Source organism: Lycorma delicatula, chromosome 4 (assembly GCF_047948215.1).
Source record: "Lycorma delicatula isolate Av1 chromosome 4, ASM4794821v1, whole genome shotgun sequence".
Classification (NCBI taxonomy): Eukaryota; Metazoa; Arthropoda; class Insecta; order Hemiptera; family Fulgoridae; genus Lycorma; species Lycorma delicatula.
This window is the reverse complement of record NC_134458.1, coordinates 102,561,902-102,582,843: the sequence shown is the minus strand read 5'-3', so window position 1 is coordinate 102,582,843 and position 20,942 is coordinate 102,561,902. Positions and strand designations below refer to the sequence as shown.

At 30.7% G+C, this 20,942-nt stretch overlaps 1 protein-coding gene across 2 annotated transcripts in view; it reads right to left on the bottom strand.

The window, feature by feature from the left end:
- LOC142323713 (uncharacterized) overlaps window positions 1–20,942 on the bottom strand; it is a 359,124-nt gene that overhangs the window by 77,118 nt on the left and 261,064 nt on the right. For both annotated transcript variants that reach the window (XM_075363845.1, XM_075363844.1), the window contains one exon: window positions 1,798–1,871. The gene's annotated coding sequence lies outside the window, so the exon portion shown is untranslated. The remainder of the gene's footprint in view (window positions 1–1,797; window positions 1,872–20,942) is intronic.

Here is a 20,942-nt window from a genome sequence, read left to right as displayed (position 1 = left end):
TTTTATCCCAATTTATTGGTTTTCACACATATTTCTTAAAAAGGTGCTGCAGATAAGGTTCTGGGACTTATTTTATTCGATTTTCCAGGCCAAAATCCACAGAAATCATTAATTTTGGTCCTTAATTAACATCATAAAAATTTCAGTCTGATATGAATTCATCGGGGTAGCTGAAATCCGAGCGAAATCTTTCACTAGCCATAACTCGCAAAAGAAATTTAGGACATATGTTTACATGAAATTTTTTCATTATTTTCACGAGTAGAATAAGTTATGAAAGCCCCGCAAGAACTTCGTGGTCCACTCTACATATATATTTCTGATCTGGACCAGTAAAAATTGTATAGGTAGAAAACCTGAGCAATATTGAGGTAGGCCTATATGAAAAAAATTGTGAGTAAAAAATGATTAATCAATAAGTTTACACCACATAAAAGAAAAAAAGTTGTATTTATTAATAAAAAAAAGAATCTGCAGTGATTTACTGATCAAAATAGTTATACAGTTCAAATTTCCTTCATATTTTACGAAATGAAAAATTTAGTTAAAAATCTATTTTTATTTGATCTTTTTATCTATTTTATCTTTCTTTTTTTCTTTGATCTTATGTATCGTTTATCTTGATTATTTACAACAATAACTTACACAATTACAGATGTATACTGCAGATGATAACTTGCACAATTACAGATGTAAAATTGACAATAAGCATAAAGAAAAAAACATAAGAAACATGAATTGAAAAACGTAAGCAACTTTTGTCGGCGACCTATAACATGAAACCATGTATTATTAGTTCAACAAAATGTTCGTTATTTCCAAAAATATCTACCAGATAGCGCCGAATATACGCTTATAGTATTTCACTACGGATTTTAATAGGCCCCCGATCTGTACTCGGGCACTGGGTCTATGAATAAAGCTATTTATTCGCTTATACTAAGTCGTTTATCATGTTAATTTCCATACAAAAATGTCCATGTTAATTTGTTCCATCTACAAATGTTAATTTTGTTTGTGTTGGAAAAATTTTATTTTGCAACACAAAAAAATTATAATTATTGCTCCTATTATTTTTATTACAGCTAATTTATAAGAAACATTAAAAAGAAGGGAAAATTATTTTTACCACTTTATAATATAGTTTATATATTATTTTAACATAACCGATTTTTATTAATAATAATAATTAAAAAAAAATATAAAAATTTCGCAGAAAGGATTTTATGCAAAGCAACTACATTAATCGAGTAATATTGTTTCATCTATTAGTAGAGTAATCCAAACTTATATCGCTGCATTTAGGAAGAAAAAAAATTGGTTCCGGGAATTACTAAGAAACAGCTGCTGTCATGGAAACCAAACCCTGTTGCGATTTCATAGTAACTATCACTCACCAATCGATTGTTGTTTCACAATATTTACTAGATAAAATACTACAACATAATTAATACTGAGATATAATTTTATATGAATCAGGGTCAATATAAAAGTAAGTTCCCTTCCTATTTTTTATGCAATTGTTAATATATTGAATTTTGACCAACGGGTATTTAATTTGGATATAAATATTATTTAACCTATTCTAAAATTTTGGCTGCCATCTTGGTTGATTCAAATTTATTTTTTAAATGGCACTTGGTCGTACGACACATGATTTCCGTGTAAAAGTTTTGTCAAAAATAGGTATAGAATCATTGATCAAGATTGTTTAAATTAATGATTGTAAAAAATAAGGAAGGAACTTACTTTATATACAATTTGTACATCATAATAAAATAATTCAATTCAACTTACCTAAATTTATTAGTTTTTTTCTTTAGGTGCAAAAATAGTTATGAAGTCCAACTACGAGTATTTCACAATACATGCTGAAAAAAAAAATTGAAACAAATTAAAAATATGTAATACGTTAAAAATTTGCTAACAAAGCTAAAAAAAGTCAGTAAATAATTAATATTGATTATTAATTTATTAACTAATTACTATGAAAAAAATTATCATGTTATCCCTATAGAAAGATAACATTTTATATTCTCTTTTTGGAACAAAATATCTCTTTTAATGAGAATGAATAATTGAAATTATCTATATGCATTAGCTGGATAATAAATTAAAAAAAAAAAAAAAATAGAAATAAAAATACAAAGTTGATATCGATCAAAAAGTAGCAGTTTCATCATCTTTCATCCGGAAGTATCCCGGTTTGGACAGAAAACATAACAGTAGCACTATCTTTAAACTCCTCTCATAAACTTTTACTATGCACTATGCATTCTGTTATTCATAACATTGATGCTACCATGTTATTTGGACAATGTACTAAATTTATCGATTGATATTTATATGTTGGTTATTAAATTGTCAGTGAACAAGTAATAGTACTAGAGAACTTAAATAAAATTAAAGTTGAATGAAAACAGATTAAATAAATACTGAGTGATCATAGATTATTCGGTGCGTTTTCAGTATAAATAAAAATAATAAACCAAGCAACGCACTTACTCGTTTCAAACAGATTTGAACAGAACATTTCAAATAATTTTGTTTACAACATTTATTAACTTCAAACAAGTTCCACAAAAGCGCCTTTTGTGGCGTGTAAAATATCTAGACGATATCCAATTTCAAGCCACACGCTGCGAAGAATATCTACAGTTATTCCATTAATTACACCCTCGATTCTTCTTTTTAATTGACTGATACTGACAAATTATTATTATTATTCTTCTTTGTGTACACCCTGTCTTTAACAAACACCCAAAGAAACAAATCGACTGGCGTAACGTCAGGTATCGAGTTGGCCAGGGAATCTATCCACCAAATGTCGAGGAAATTATCATGTAACATTACATGATTGAATTTGTTTTACGTACATATTATCATAATATCTAAACCCCAGAATGGTGGTGTGCCATCTTGTTGGAAGTAAACGTTGGGTTGCCGATGTTCAATCTGTGGTATTGCAACCCACCGGGTTGGTCTCGTGGTGAACGTGTCTTCCCAAATCAGCTGATTTGGAAGTCGAGAGTTCTAGCGTTCAAGTCCTACCAAAGCCAGTTATTTTTACACGGATTTGAATACTAGATCGTGGATATCGGTGTTCTTTGGTGGTTGGGTTTCAATTAACCACACATCTCAAAAATGGTCGAACTGAGCATGTACAAGACTACACTTCATTCACACTCATACATATCATCCTCATTCATCCTCTGAAGTATTATCTAAACGGTAGTTACCGGAGGCTAAACAGAAAAAAAAAATCTGTGGCATTGCATACTAGATAACTAACGCTAGTAACCGTTGATTCGGCGAAGAAGAATGGTCACTTAATAAGCAGTTGACGCATACCAAACGCTAATTTTCGGGGTATCACGTAATGTTTATCGAACGGATTGAGGGACTCGCTACCCCAAATCCGATAATTATGAATTTTATCGTGACCGCAAACGTGGAATGTAGCTTCGTCAGAGAAGATCACTTTTTCTAAAAACGCATTAATCTTCGTTCGTTTTATAAAGAATGTCCACGGCAAAGTTGCAACGGCGTGGTTTATCTTCATTTGTATACACCGAGTGAATTTTGTATGCATGAAGTTTTAGGCGCTTGCGCAGAACCTCGATTGCGGTATTTCCAGTTCTAAACTCATACGACGACTCAATTTATCCGGGGTTCTCTGAAAATTTTCCGTTGCCAATCAACAACTTTTTTAGTAACGGAAGGCCTGGCAGCATATTTTTTTGTACTACCTGTGTACTCCTTACTGTTGATACCAACGTTTAACAGAGTCTTTATTAGGAGGATCACGGTCGTAATCTAAACAAAAACGTGTATGAAAGGTAATAACACATTCGCTTTCATGAAACCATAATACACACATTGCTTTCTGCTGCACGCTAGCGATTGATCAACTGACGACGTTCTGATGACGTTACATCGCGCCGGCGAGTTCATTCAAGGTCATCAGTAGCTCTAGTATATACACTAATATTTGAAAAAAATCAACGCGCGTTATATTGCTTTGTTTATTTTTTTATTAACCACTACAATGCGCAGAATAATTTATATTCACCTATATTTTAATTTTATACATCTAAAAATAAATACAAAAAACCGTTTATAATACCAAAAAAGAAGATAAAACAACTTTTTTTTTTTATTTAGAAAAATGAATATAAATAAGAGTTATCATAAAGATTATTAAAATAGAATGATAAAGATAAATAGCCTCAAAAAAGTAAAACTAAATCTACATGCATATTTATTTTGTAATAATTGAAAGATAACGCTATTTTTTAATTCTCAGGTTTTTTAATAAATTCAGAAGGAGAAATTGGCTATTCATTTAAACTTGGTATTTAAAATCATCTTTATAGTTATCAAGATGATTTTAAATACCAAATATAACTAACCCAATTTAGAGTAAAATTATAACCACCACTTTTTTAAACCAACAATTTAAATTTAAAATATTCAATAATTCATTTTTTTTAATCAATAATTAAAAAATACGTAAATTTTATTAAAAAATGAGACCGTAGGTAAAGTATCGATATGCGTATCTAAATTTTATTTACTATTATTTATTTATTTTTAAACGGATTTTAACCGTTTTCAGTTGAAAATTTAATACAGCTAAAAATTACATGTACAAAATTTCAATTTAAAAAAATTATAATTTAATAAATTAAATACGAAATTCCAACAAACGGAGTTTCTTTTTTTTAACAAACAATAAATGATGAAGAAAAAGTGATAGATACATAAAGAAACTTCTTATGCTTACATTTCATTAATCGTAGTTGACCTCAAACATCTGATCAATATAAAGAAAGAACATGAAGAACATGAATAAATAGCCTAAGAGAAAAATTGACAAAAGAACAAAATAATATAAGACAGCTGTCAAAAATTTTGAAAAACACAAACCCTTTACCGTATTAAATTATTACGAAAACCAATTCGACCGTAATACAACACTTCTCAAAATTGAGAGTTAAGAAAATTGTGTATGTACTACCTTATAAAAAGGCGTTGGGGTTTATTATTTTTTTTGCTAGCAACAAGCTTCAAAATTGCCACTGTTTTTTTTTTGTTTTGTTTAATTTTTTATATTTATTCCATCTAGCAATTACGCGCGCGCGCACACATAAAAGTATAGTAGAGTATATAGCTACAATATGAAGAGGCAACGTCATTTTCGTTTGTCCCTGATAACCGCGAAGACTTCTTAATTGAAAATTACGAAATTTTAATTGTAGATTTCTTATGACCCACGGAATTTTTACCACTGTTCAAACCTCATCAATTTCAATACTATATAAATCATAAATAAAAAAAAAAGAAGATTTATAAATAAATAACATAGAACTTTTTTCGCAAAATTTAATGTCGTTTACATCGATTGCCTCTAACGAACGTGGTCTGTCAATAACGACTTCTTCAGAAGTTATGTGATTTATTAATGTCATGGTCTATTAAAGATCAATTTGTGTACAGAGTTATCATAAAAGAATGGTGCGGTTTCAGTAATTCATAGGAAGATTGTAGGGAAATTTCTAGATGTTATATTTGGTTTCTCTGAAAGCCTCCAACCCAAAAGTATGTTTATCAGCAGTTGTAACCACAACGTCAGTTCGTGTATTGTTGTCGCGGTGAGTTTAGTGAGTTACTATGTTCTCGGATAAAGATAAAGCAAAGTGTGTTTTATTGATGGCCGTATTAAAATCCGTAATTTTAGTTCAACGTGCGTTTCGACGTGAGTTCGGAAGAGATCCACCACACAAAAATAACATAACACATTGGTTCAAACGATTCGAAGAAACCGGATTGATTAAGAAACAGAAATCAACCGGCAGACCAAGTGTACCAGACGAAACGGTTGAACTAACTAGATAATCGGCAATTAGAAGTCCTGGGAAGTCCATCCCCGTCGAAGCGTCGAATTAGGTACTCCAAAATCAACAGTTCACAAAGTTTTACATAAAAAACTGAAATTACACGCTTATAAAATCCAGATATTGCAGGAATTGAAACCCGATGATGGTGTAAAACGTTACGATTTCGCTGTTGAGATGTCGGACAGAATAAGTGAAAACGAATCATTTTTAGATGATATAATTTTTACAGACGAAGCTACATTCCATGTGAATGGATGTGTTAACAGATACAATTCACGAATATGGGGCTCTGAAAACCCACACGCAATTATTGAGAAACAACGCGATTCGCCTAAAGTTAATGTTTGGTGTGGTGCGATGAAAAATCGTGTAATAGGGCCTTTCTTCTTTGCTGAAAAAACAATTAATGGAGTTGTGTATCTTGACATGTTAACCGATTATTGCTTTCCTCAGCCGGATGAACTCGAAATCATTCATCAACTCAACTTCATTTCCAACAAGATGGTGCTCCCCCGCACTTCAATGCGTTGGTCACGGACGCTTTGAACGAAAAATTTGGAGATCGATGGATAGGCCGGCAAGGACCCATACTTTGGCCTCCAAGGAGTCCAGACCTGACACCTTGCGATTTTTTCTTGTGGAGGTACATCAAAAGCGTTGTTTATACACAAAAAATTCGCGACCTAAACCACTTAAAAAATAGGATTAATGAAGCAATGACAACCATTAACTAAGAAATGTTAACTACTGTTTGGGGAGAAGTTGAGTATCGTTTGGACATTTGTCGAGCGACTAAGGGCGCACATATTGAAATTTATTAATTATGTAAAAAGATGTTTGAGACGAAAATTTTGAAAAATAAAAAACATAAACTGTAAGTAATTCTGTTTTAATTTAAATCATGTTCAAAACCGCACCATCTTTTATGATAACCCTGTATTATCGTAATATATTTAAAAACAGATTATTAATTTGTTAGTAAAATTAAAAGGAATGATGACTATTTACAGGTTTATCACAGTTTTGACGGTTTGAGGACTATTGAATTTCGATATCTTTATCGATTCTTCAGAAGGTTATTATGTTTTTTATTAAATTTAATGTCATTGTCTAATATTGCGGCGACCCGCGAGTAAAGTAGCATTCTGTAGATTTTTATGTACTAAACTAAGAAGTTCCATCACGATAAGTAATACACATAATTGGCATAGGTTCGAATTTCAATTTGGTGTTAATATTTTCATAACGCCTAGGTCGACGAGGCCACAGGTAGGAAGAACTTATAGCACTACTAGAATTTATGGTAGTAGGGAAAGTGAACTGCTTCACAATAATCTCAAATACTCGAAGATGGCCGTATACTCTCGGCTCAAAATTGAGTCCAACCTTCGAGAAATATGCTAATCTCAAATCATTGATTACCACTATGAAATTGACTATATGAATTTGAAAAATATTCAAAATGGTAACGCGATTAAAAGATGTAACTATTACAATGTCCAAAAAATGGAATGATGAAACTCTTGGACTTCGCTGTTCTAGGAGGAAAATAGTTCTTGAACAACTTCATTTAATATTTCTGTCATTAATAAAAAATCTGACAACATAGTTATAGGACTTTCTTGGAACGCGGCTTTCCGGGAAAGGCCTACAACTGTGGGTTGTTTCTGATGCAAGACTTACAGACTCGTATACATACAACTTAATTTAAAATATTTATCATTTTATTTAAATATAATATTTTTTCGTTTATTTAATTCAATGATTGCAACTAAAGCGCCCGCGCAAACTATTTAATTCGCACGGGAGTGGCGATACTAGCGGCGACGGTTGGCACTAACTAAACTAATGTAATTTCACAACTTACATTGAACAAATTTCGCTTGTATAGTCGGCAGGCTGGTGTAGCCTTGAGGCTTAACACACCAGGCACCGAGTCGACCATGCGATCGAGTTCGAAACCCAGCCAGACCGAGTTATTTTTTTACACTCTAAATATGATTCATTTATTTAATTCTACCGCTCACCTTTGACGTCACAACATAGCAGGCGACTACAACAGCATTTTTTGGGGTGGGTGAAATTTTTCAAAATCTTTTTTGCAAATATTGTTCGTTTTTTAATCGTTGACGAATGTGCCTAAGAAAAATATGACCTTAATTAGGCGAAATTTCGAGATACTGAGGGTGACCTTGCTCTACAGCCTCACCTCCTTGACCTTTTAAGTTAAAAATGTAATGGCATCAATTCTCCATTCATAGAAGTAATCTGACCAAATTTGGTCAAAATCGGTCCTGTAGTTCTGAAGATATAAGGTGATTTAGAGGCCAACCCCGAACACACACGTACATACGAACATTAACATCCGGAAAATTTTCAACCGGTTTTTTCGTTCCTTAGGTGTCAAAACCGCATATGGCCAAACTGGACCGATTACAATACTTTCCCTTCAAAAGCTATTGCGCTATATTTACAACTACTAATAAAATTCAAATTTTTCTAACTTTTATTTCTTTTGTTCAACTTACCTTATACCACTTTGTTCAGAATTAAATTCTTTGCATGTTTTGTATAAAAGTTTTATGTGTTTATTACCCATTTAACAAAGTATTGTACGTTAAACATAAAAAACAGGGTTTTTTACCAAAATTTATTAATTTTCACACTAGATTTCTCAGAAAGGTTTGCAGATACGGTTCTGGGACCTATTTATATCTATATTATTCGATTTTCATGTAAAAACCATAAGAAATCAGTAATTCTGCCTATATTAACGTCCTACAAATTTTAGTACGATCTCATTTCACCGGGATAGCTGATATCTTTCACTAGCCGTAACTCGTAAACGAAGCATTTTAGGACATATGTTTATATGAACTTTTAACATTATTTTCACGAGTAGAATAGGCTATGAGAGACCTGGGAGAACTTCGTGATACACTCTGTATATATTATATTATCGATTTAATTCTCGATTATTAGTAATGACGTTAAATCAAATTTCTTTCTTTTTTTGAAGAGAATAAAAATCTAACACCAGAATTTAATTAAAATTCCTTCTAATGGTAGAATTTAATAAATAAACTATGCAAATAGTTTAAGTCTCAATAGTTTATACTTTACGTTAAATAGATGCAATAATACTTTTATTAACAAACCATTTTAGCAGTTCTTTGCACGGGAAAATACTGAATTTTAAAGCTTTGGTATTAGTTCTTTTAACTGTTAGGAATTCTTAATCAAAATCATTTTTTCTTAATATTCCTAAATAAAAACCTTTGTAGCTATTATTATTCTAAATTTCACAATTCTAAACTATTCGGGAAATGAATGAATTAGTAGTAAATAATAACGGAGATAACTTACCGTGTAAATTAATATAGATATACTTTTACATTATGTCACTCCGAATTAAATATATCTAGCACGTTCAGAATATGAAATAAAAGTCCAGAAACCTCTTTTTATCTAGTTTCAACCACTTAAGGATGTTTCAAAGGGTTATCTGGAATTCTGCGTTATTCATAGTATTTAATATTTAACATTTATATCGAAAGTTTGGTTTCTATTTAACATTTTAAAAATATCTACTGGAATAATGGTGAGGGGGGTCCATGCTTTCTCAAGGGGTCACTAATTTTAGGGGAATCCAATTTCTTAAGATATTACTGTTAAATTTAAAATTTTAAATTCTTTACGTTTTGAGATATAAGGATTATGAAAATACCATTCATTTAAAATTAAATTTCCTTATATATATATATATATACATATATACAGAGAGAGAGTGAGAGGGGGGGTTACGTATAAAATTTTTGGCTCAAAAATCTCCAAAAATACTAGAGCATTGAAATTTAGATATGCGGTAGTAGTGTATCTGAAGTTGTGCTTGTGAGAATTCGACTAAGATTGGTTCAGTCTTTATTCAGTTACGCTCAGTTCGCCAACAAAAGACAGAGCCTAAATTTGAGGTATTTTTTCAATCGCAAGGTGTGATTGGGGGGTGTGGAAATGGATTTTTTTACGTTTTGAGATATGAGGTTTACGAACATATCATTCATGTATAACATTTTTTGGCTCGAAAGTCTCAAAAACTACTGGATCAATTTCACTGACATTTTGACACGCTGTAGTAATATATCTGAAGTTCTGCACGTGATTATTTGATGAAGATCGGTTTAGTCCTTCTACAGTTACGTTCAATTTAAGGTCGACAACAGAAGTATTATTATATTTTTAATACGTGCTTATGCAATGAGTCACAGTGATAAGCGAGTTTAAACTTGATGCTTGTGTGCAGGGTCTACTCGATATTTTTAAGTATTTCATCAAATTACAGTTATAATAAATAATCTAATTTTCTTATAAACTGAAAATATATTTTAATATTAAATTTAAAAAAAAACTATACCTCTTTTAGTTTTCTCATTTAATTTATATTTTGTATATCTATTGCGCAAAAAAGCATACAAAATAATTATACAAAAGTATTATACATTATAATATAACAAGTAGTCGGTCTTCTTGCGCAGAACTGCGCAAGAATTTTTTTCTGTCTCGCAGTTTTAAAATAAATTTTTATTTTATTATAAACTATTTGTTGATAATTTTAATTCATACGATAATTTAATTCCTGTATTGAACATGATACAGATTAATCCTGAAAACGACATACCCATTATAAAAAATAAAAAAAATTCCATATCGGTTTATTAGAGGAATATAAGGAATGAAGTGGTTTCCTATTCCCTAATTCACCTAGTCTATATGTACTACTGAATGCCAAGCCCATTAACATAAAGGTCATGCTGAGTCTTACAAATAACATGAACTCTGTTTACTACATCTACTAGCTGTATACCAAGCAAATAAATTCTCAAAGAAATCACTCTGATTTCTCCCACTTGTAACGATCACCGATCGTGAATATTTTAAATTAAGACATTATCTAGATTTCAGTCAGAGTTAACTTATAAATTCAACCTAAAAAGTTTAATTAATCTTTAGACTGAGTAATTTATAAATAAATAAATCAGTTCCTTAGAGTTTATATAACTCTAAGCATTTTGCTTACATAATTTATTCGATAACTTGCATAACAGCCATAAGACGAAGATAGATATTGCAAAGCAACAATACTAAAGTACTCGTATTTCTTTCTGTGGAAAATAATAGTTACAAACAGTACTGTCTCCACCAAGCAATGGAAGTTTTTCTTGCGTTAAGTACAATAATTAATTGTTGATTAATTAAATTAATTATTAGGTTCTTCCTAACATTATTGTTTTATAATTATTATAACTTATATATAAATGCGAAAATTTGTGGATCTGTCTGTTTGTTTGTTTTCAACATCACGCGGGCCTAACCGACAGATTGCTTTCAAATTTTCAGAATACATTCTTGTTATCTCAGGGAACATTTTAAGCCATATTAACGATATTCATTATAAAAAATAAACCTTTTACTTCATTATATTTCTGTCACCATGACAACAAAAATGGAATGAAGTAAAATGACTAATATTTTTTCATTAATGAATATATGTAAAATATTTAATATTCTCGCAACCTTGAGGATAACGATCGCGTCGGCGTCCAGGCTAGACTAGTAACATATATAATTATTTAAATTCAAAGACACAGTAAAATTAATGACGATATATAAAATGATTTTGGTAGTTTTTCAACGTTGGTTTGTTGTACATATATTTTAAATCGACGATCTTTAAATTTATAAATACACACACATATATATATATATATATATATATATATATATATATATATATATAGATGGTTTGAGAATAACTTTTAATGGTACATGAAAAATAACATAGCGATATATATAAATCAAATTTTTAAGGTGAAGTGTTATAATTTCTACCTTTCATCCAGAAGCTAATGTACTATAGCAAAACCTATCTCGCACCTGGCGGTGCTTGCAAAAATCTGATTTGGGCTACAAACTTGATCATTTGCGACTGTTGGAAAACCAGTTCACACTTGGTGGTGGTTACTAAAATCTAATTTGGCTAAAATGATATCAAAAACCCAGTTTTTTTTTTCTTCTAATGCCGGTTTCTGTGAACCCATTCGCATGAAACTTAATAGGGCTTTATTTCCAATAACTTTACATCACCCCAAGTTTCGTCAGAATCGGTTAAGATTTGCGTCCGGTATATCGGACGAAAAAATCTTATATATCCATACATACATATGTATAGAAATATTGCAGAATCGTGTTTAGGAGACTCCATAACATAAAGAAAGGTTTATTCTTCTCCCCACGACACCCCCTTATGAAAATCTGACCTGGCGCAGTCATGATTTATACAACTTCTTTAAAAATCCGCTAAAAATTATCTCAATAAAATTCAAAATCGGCATTACAGCACTGTGGTCAGATCCGAAAGTATCTACGAAGCTTAATGTCTGATTTTGTATGAGACAGATAAACTGATAAATTGAGATCGGGAAAAGGAAACCCCAAGAAAAATCCTACGACTAAGAAAAATATAAGATGAATGGAAACTTCGAAAAAAACAACGAACTCTACAAAGAAACAGAGAAATTATTTTTGTGATGAAGAAAATGAGAATTTGTGTTTACGGACACTTAATTAAAATGAATCCAGAAAGACTGAGAAAGATAATTTTTGACAACTTCAACAAGAAAAAGACAACACGAAAATTGATAAAGAGATTAAAAGATCTGTAAGAAATGGAAATAAAAATCAAAGAAATACTGGTTAGGGAAACTAAAAATAAGGAAAACAATTTTAGGGACTCCGAGAGAGAACCCACCGGGTTGGTCTTGTGGTTAACGCGTCTTCCCAAATCAGCTGATTTGGAAGTCGAGAGTTACAGCGTTCTGTAACGCCTAGTAAAGCCTAGTAAATACGTCTAAGTCCTAGTAAAGCCAGTTCTTTTTACACGGATTTGAATACTAGATCGTAGATACCGGTGTTCTTTGGTGGTTGGGTTTCAATTAACCACACATCTCAGGAATGGTCGAACTGAGAATGTACAAGACTACACTTCATTTTCGCTCATACATATATATCATCCTCATTCATCCTCTGAAGAATTATCTAAACGGTAGTTACCGGAGGCTAAACAGGAAAAAGAAAGAAAGAAAGGGACTCCGAGAGAAAACCTGTAAGAAATCAGGATCCACGTGAAAAAAAAACGAAAAAAGTCAGATAATGATCGAATTGTGTAAGAAAATGAAAAAAAACAAAAGAAGAATAAGTGAAAAGTTATTTCTCGTGGTTGGCCGAATTCGAAAAAAATAATGCTAATTCTAATCGAAATATAGGACAGGTAATGTACTCGTTTAAATAAATAAAGTTTATAGGTAGATGAACGTTTGTTAATTTTACGCACATTTAACAACGAAAGTAAAAAAAAAAAAACTGAAAATAGTTCACCCAATAAAAAGTGAAAATATGTGAAAGTAAACAACAGTCATAGGCCACAACAAAAGTAAACAGTCGTGGGAAATAAGACTAAATGAGGTTAAGAAAACGAAAACAAATAGTTAAACTTTTTTTTTTATCTGTTGACTATATGATATAGATTCTGATTAAACAGGAATTATTTATTAAAACTGAAAAAAACAGCTTAATCCGATTATATTTTCACAATACCAAGATTTTATTTGTGCTGACTTTTAAAGCTGAATTTCCTGAACACCGTTTATACAATTGATATAAAAATTTTTACTACTTTTTTGCACTATAAATTAAATAAACGTCTTTAAAAAAACTAAAAACAACTTTAAAAAACTGATAAATCGTTATCATTATTTTTTTTTTAATTTTATGTTCATTTTTTAATTTTATTTTTATTTAAAATACGGATACGCCTACAAAACAACGCAGCCCGTATAAAATACAGTCGTTCCCAAGAAACGGAAAAACAATAAATCTGTATCTTAATAAAAATAAGAAAAAGATGGAGACAAATTTTATGAAGAGATTACTACCAAGCGTGAATTAAGATTCTCAGGAATATAGAAATATATATTACCTTTTACTAAAAATAATCTGACTAATTTTTTCCGGTTTTGGCGCCTATATACTTCAAATGTTAGATTAACAATTTTTTTCTGTAAAATACTACATGTTTTAAAATATATTTTTGTATAGTTGGTAGTAAAATAATGACAAAATTACTGCCAGATATTTTTTTTTCAAATCAAATCACTTCATATTATCGGATACTATTTTGGAAATATTTTTAGATATTACGTTCAGAATATTCTGAAGATTAGAAATAATGAATATTGAATAAAATATTTACAAAAGAGAGAACAATAGTATACTGTATAAAGTTGAACAAGAGTAAAGTATCGGAATATAGACTAAATCGAAACTAGATGTTATTATAAAATACACGAATAAACCAAGGACAAAATGTATAGAGAAAGAGTATATACCTTACCTTATACACCATTATATATACCGGTACTACCTTATATACTACTTACATTGTCCTTATCATCATGCAGATTTTAATATAACAATTTAATAAAATATATAGAAAAAAAAATAATTTTATAAAAGTAGTTATTTGAACAAAATCAATTTTAAATAAGGTAATGCTTATGTAAATACGTTCTCCAACAACATTTGACGCAAACTTAACCCTTACAATAATTTGCGAACTAATATTAAAAATACCCCGTTACTGTAACATCATTTAAATATTAATTTATACGCTAAAAAGTAACTGGATTAATATTTATGCAAAATTTAATAGTGTAAAGAATACAAAATAAATCTAATATTTTTCTGCTTACTTTCCTTTATAAAACTAGCACGGGATTTTTACTTATTTTGTGAATTTCCTATTTTCATGCATCCTGCTTATAACTTCAAGTTATCTATGGCCTGAACCTCCAGTGCAGGGTTATTGAGGAATGATATTGTAAGAGTATAAAAAGACAAACAAATTAACATTGGCACCAGGGGACGTGAGAAACAATATCGTTGTAAAACTTACAGCTATATCCTAAGCTTTGCTTACACTTCAGTAAAAAATAAAATAGGGTACAAGTTGCTATCCTACATTTAAAAAAAAAATAATACAAGAAAAGTAGAAAACAAGATCGGTAAACGAGAATCGAAAAGTAGTATATTATAGCGATTTATAAAAGATATATATAAATCAAATATAAGACATGTACAAAACACTAAAATATGGAACACTAGAAAAGATGACAAGTAATTATAATAAAAATTCGGCTAAAAAAAGTTATCTTTGTAACAGAATAAAAAGAAAAGCTAGGGACACCAAAGAAAGAAGATAGACTTTAATACCTTATAACTAGTTGGTCCCAGAAATCCTTCTCAGGGAAAAGCAGCCTATAAACAAAACATATGATTAGCTACAAAAACCAATACCTTTAAAAAATCGATTTAAGTTGATGACCAAAGTTAAACAACATGAAATTTAATTTCTATTTGGTTGAGTTAAATGCACACTGTATATAAACATTTTTTGTTTGTTGATGGATCTTAGCGATTAATGCCTTGAAAATAAAGAAATAAAAATGTTAGCTGATATTTTCCAATAAAATCTTTCCTTTACAGTACATTTCACACAAAAAAATTATTAAAAATTTTCAAAGAACATTCAACCAAGATTACAATGAAATATGCTTAAAAATTCAAAATTTATAATCTAAAATCATATAAATTTAAATTTCAGAAGCGTACTAGTATTGAACTTATAGAAAGGTTTATAGTTGAGTTAGTTTTTTCATATGCTCTACATTTATGGAGATGGATGAGAATTTTTCCTTAGGAAAATCTAAACCTGTTCCTACATGATTTTTTAATATCTAACGAAAAATAAGTTTTTTAATGATGTTCTTAAAAATGGTTAATACAAAACTGTCGAACAGTAAAGCTGTGCTTAATCCTAGGTAAAATTAACCCGATCTTCCAAGAAAATGTGAGTAAAACGGACAGTAATTAGTTCAAAGGGTCTTTGAAGTACTCCTTTGGGTAGGTTGCTTTCTATGGATAGATTTTTCTTTTTCACAATTAATCATTACCGTTAGATCCCTTCTCCTAGAGAATATCCTATGAGTTTTGATTAAATGTCTATTGAATCCGTTTTAAGGATAAGAAGCGTATATAAGTATAGCGTCCTTGATATTTTTATAGTAGATGGGAAACCTTAATTATCCTGTTATTCTGATTCTTATCCAAAAGTAATAAAAGTGCGTTTCATTCATCAACTAATTTTTTTAAGGTGTCTTTCTGGGAAATTAATATTTTCCATTAATCCAAATGTTAATTAATTTTGTAGATGGCCTATATATTTTTCGTTCGAATAATCCATCTATAATTGTCTTGTAAATATGCATGTTTAGAGTAAAATGAATTTATTTAAAACATAAATATTATCGAGAAAACCTTCAAACTTTTAAACAACTGCTTTTGTAAACAGGCGATGGTGTTATGTTTTATGAGATTTAAATTAGCTTTTAGTTATATAACAGTACATAGAAATTAAATAAAGTTATTTCATGCTTGAGCTATAAAATTTTATTACTATTCATAATATTGTACTTTAATAAATAGAATTAATTACATCCGACATCAAATAAAATTGTACAGCCTAACCTTATTAATCCATTTATATTCATTCATATTTATTATAAAAAAACTGATAAAAAAAGATTATCTAAAGAAATAAAAAAGATAACATTTTTAAAATTACATTACTAATTAAATAAATATATCCCATTATTATTATTATTTTAATATAACTTATATTTACTTAAAAATAAATACTTATTTTTTTAATATTGTAAATTTTTTTAATTGATATAATATCAGTCGTGTTACTTAAAGAAAAATTACAAAAATTGATAGCTCTATTTACTAGTATTAAATAGTAACTGACCTACTCGTAGTATAATTGAGGCCAATAACATTACGTTTTTTATCTTTGTAAATACAGGTAATTATAAAAAGAAAAAGAAAAACTTTAAAACATTCATACATAAACAGCAACCAGCACACACACACACACACACACACACACACACACACACACACACACACACACACACACACACACACACACACACACACACACACACACACACATATATATATATACATATATATATATATATATAGAGAGAGAGAGAGAGCGAGACAGTGCTAGATAAAAAACAACACGCACGTTATTATTTAAGAATTATGCAAATATTACATTCTAATTAAAGGTAGATAAAAAGAAATACGATTTTTTTCAGAAAGTTTCATTTTTTAACACTTTTACTTAACCTATTTCCTTAATCTTCTTCTATTTATTTTAAAAGTAAAATAATTAAATAAACATTATAGAAAAAAATCAGCCTGTAATAACCAAATTAGAATGAGTAAATTATTATATTTAATTTTTATTTAAAAAAAAAAAAAAACTTTTTAAAATTGGAGCTACGATCTCCGTGGCTGAGTAGGTGATCTCGGCATTTCGTGTAGAAGTCCCGGGTTCGAATCCCAGTCAGGCATAGCATCTTTTCTTATGCTACCGACTTCCACTGGGTCATGATCATAACTATTGATGCCCGCTCTTTCATAACAAAAAAGAAAACAAGACTGGAACTTAAGTAAAGAAAATAACTTAGTAATAATTAATTTACGGCAGACCAGATGATTAAATTTAAATGAATAGTTTTTTTTAATCTATTTAAAGCAAAAGTAACCTTAAAAAACCCATTCGTATGAAAAAACCAATTGAAAAAATTCCCGCACAAGCAATAAACCTGTCTTAATAAAAGAAATATAAACAAAAAGAAAAGTTGAGTAATGACTACCGTGTATGAGCTAAGGTTGTACGGAAGCGCGGAAAGTTATAATAATATTTTACCTGAAATTTTTCAATTAATCTGCAAATACTTTAAATATTAAAATAATTTTGAATAAATATATAAATTATATATATATATATATCATTACAATATATAATCCAGATATCGTAATGATTAAGGAAAATCTCATTTCAAGACGATGTCTTTTTCATTTTTTTCCCGTAAACCGCGAAAACTACTGAACCAACCATTACGAAATTTTAACTGTAGCTTTCTTATGGCCCACAGAATGCTTACTACAGTTCAAACCTCACTAATTTGACTATTATATAGATTATAATTTAAAAAAATAAAGTTTAAATTAATAACTTAGAACTTCTTTTACTAAATGTAATGTCATTGTGTAATCTGCCGGCGACCCACAAGAACTCATCCTCATGCAAGAAAAGTAGCAACCTGTAGATTTTTATATCCTGAACTAAGAATTTCCATCAGGGTAAGCCATACAAATAATTGGCATAGATTCGAATCTCAATTTGGTATTAATATTTTCGTAACAACTAGATCGGCGAGATCAGACAGGAAGAACGTCTAAGGCTACTAGAATTTATGATCGTAGACAACAAGAATCTACGCCAGAACGTTCTCTAAGACTGAAAGAGCGAATCTGGTATCCCCAGCCCGAGACGTCACCGTCGACATCTTCGCACAGCTGCATCCAATAATCCCTTTTGGATTTGATAATAGCAAGTTTATAAACTTCTCTCGACAAAAGAAGCTCTCGACTGTTTAAGGATAAGAAGCGTATATAAGTATAGCGTCCTTGATATTTTTATAGTAGATGGGAAACCTTAATTATCCTGTTATTCTGATTCTTATCCAAAAGTAATAAAAGTGCGTTTCATTCATCAACTAATTTTTTTAAGGTGTCTTTCTGGGAAATTAATATTTTCCATTAATCCAAATGTTAATTAATTTTGTAGATGGCCTATATATTTTTCGTTCGAATAATCCATCTATAATTGTCTTGTAAATATGCATGTTTAGAGTAAAATGAATTTATTTAAAACATAAATATTATCGAGAAAACCTTCAAACTTTTAAACAACTGCTTTTGTAAACAGGCGATGGTGTTATGTTTTATGAGATTTAAATTAGCTTTTAGTTATATAACAGTACATAGAAATTAAATAAAGTTATTTCATGCTTGAGCTATAAAATTTTATTACTATTCATAATATTGTACTTTAATAAATAGAATTAATTACATCCGACATCAAATAAAATTGTACAGCCTAACCTTATTAATCCATTTATATTCATTCATATTTATTATAAAAAAACTGATAAAAAAAGACCTGACCTCGACAAAAGAAGCTCTCGACTGTTCCTTCCTATCCGGGTCGATCCCGCGGTTCAACCTCTGCAACTGCCACCGTGCTGATCAAAAAAATCCTCCTCAATTCGGCCAGTTCAACTGACTACCAGTAGGCCTGCTTGACTCCGGTTGATGTAACAAAAACCGCGGTCTCAGAGAGCTCTGTGACCGCCTCCACCAGGACCTCTGCCTTCATCTTGTCCTCTTGACACAGCCTAGCCGCGATTAAATCCTTAAATCTTAAGCAACCTTCAGTAGATACCAGCGGCTGGTTGTCACAATCCCTCATCGAGGCCACAGCATCAACCTCGAACATGATGATGCGGTGACCGCTAAGCAAGATCTTAACTGAGACCTCTCAAAAGCCGATCCTGTTCACATGGTCAGCACTGTGAGAGGAAAGTCAATCCACGAACGACCATTTGTCCTCTCAAACTTAGGAAGACGGCCGTTGTTTAAATAAACCAACCCCGCCGCGCTCATCAGCTCATTCAATACGAAACCCCTAGGGTTGTCCACCTAGCTACCCCACGTTCTAGATTTTGCATTGAAGTCTTCCGCGACCATGACCATACAGCCCCAATACCTCCTGATCTCGGCAAACAACCTATCAGCAAACACACCGAATTCAGCAGCACAGATGTTGGGCGAGAAGTAGCAGCTGAATAATTCCAGCTGCCCCGCGTCGACCCAAACAAAACTATCGTCCCCTCCGCCACGCAACAACGGTATGCCGGCCCTGACTATATGGATGGCGCCATCCGTGCGCGCGCTGCTCAACCAAAACTCGACCTCCGAGTTTTGGTGACCGACCCAACACAGACGTTGGGTTCGGTCACAAAGACCAAGTCCATATGACCTGGTGGTCAATTTTACAATAATGAGAATATTCTCAATCATAATTCACCATCGCAGACTCAGTTTATGAATCATCATCATTCTTTCTAACAGGATTTCACGGAATTCACCAACAAGAGTCCATAGATTCGAGACTCCGGTTGCAGTTGACTTGTAGGATCATAATTTCTACCTTTACAGATTTTAAGCTTGTACGTTAGATTATGAAAAATGCCATGGTTGACCGAGATTTGAACCCGGACTCCCGGATGAAGGACCGAGACCATACCACTCTGCCACTGAAATAACAAAATTAAATTCAACATTATTAAGCTTAGCCTTTTTTATATATTTTAAAGTAAAAACGTATTTATTTGTTTTCTCTGAAATTGGAGACGCTTAGGATTTTTCATGTCGTTGAAAGACTTATATTAATTTGTCGCTTTACAATAACTATATCTTTCTTACAGTAAAATAAAAATAAACTTTTAATAACTAATTAGGGCAAAAGTTTTATTAAACGTTGAAAGGTCGAGAAATGATTTTTTTATGAACAACTCAAAAACTATACATCCTAGTTTGTCCATGTATTTAAAAAATAAATAAATAAAAATAAAAAAACTAAATCAAATTGCCGACAAAACTTCTTTTGAGAGACTTCTTACGTCCTAATTATAGAATTTATAGCCATTGAAGCAGTTTACCCCCTTATCAGTTTTAAAATCACATTTTCTCGCTTATTTTTCACAAATAACATTTTAACATAACCTTGAATCGAAAAATGTTTCAATAAACGAAGCACGGCTTTCAGTTCTATACAATATGTTATTTTACACTATGCGATCGAAGATTGAAAAATGAAAGAAATATGATAAATTATTTCAGTCTCGAAAAATGATTCTGTGTTCGTCATTTTACGTTTTATAAAAAAAAAATTATTTTTTTTTAATGTGTTCAATATTTTCAAATTTTTGTATTCGGTTTACTCAA